This window comes from Penaeus monodon, chromosome 15, assembly GCF_015228065.2.
Source record: "Penaeus monodon isolate SGIC_2016 chromosome 15, NSTDA_Pmon_1, whole genome shotgun sequence".
Lineage (NCBI taxonomy): Eukaryota > Metazoa > Arthropoda > Malacostraca > Decapoda > Penaeidae > Penaeus > Penaeus monodon.
In genome coordinates, this window is record NC_051400.1 from 30,944,749 (window position 1) to 30,945,347 (window position 599).

General features: G+C 37.9%; 1 protein-coding gene across 1 annotated transcript in view; it reads left to right on the plus strand.

Moving 5' to 3' along the window:
• The window catches only part of LOC119581935 (metabotropic glutamate receptor 8-like), a gene marked incomplete at its 5' end in the record, with an annotated part of 173,067 nt that overhangs the window by 89,552 nt on the left and 82,916 nt on the right, over nucleotides 1-599 (plus strand).

The window sequence follows — 599 nt, forward strand, 5'->3', positions numbered from 1 at the left end:
CACAGATTCACAAGAAGTGAAACACAGAGAAAACATAAACCAGATTGAAAAGACATAAATCACATATTCAGAAGCAAAGCCACAGACTCAACAAACACAAACCAAGCATTAAAACAACGTAAAACACACGATAAAGACAAATTACGTACGCAGGAGACAAGAACTAAAAACTCTAAAAACATAAACCACGCACTCTTGAGATATAAACCCGCACTCAAAAGGCATGAACCGCAAACTCAAAATATGTAAGCAACAGACTCAGAAGAAACAAAATAAACATAAACCAGACAACAAACACGCAGGCAAATGATATGAACCACAAAATTAAACATAAACCACGCACTCAAAAAACACTCAAAAGACAACTTACGCACCCAAAAGCAATGAACCACAGACCGAAAAACATAAACCAAAGATTCAAAAGATATAAACCGCATGCTCAAAATACAAGGACCGTAGACTCAATCGACACAGAGCACAAACTGAGAGGACATAAACCACGCCCCGAAATACATAAACCACACAATTAAGAGACCACGCCCCCAAAATACATAAACCACACAATTGAGAGACACAAACCACGCCCTCAGAATAGATAA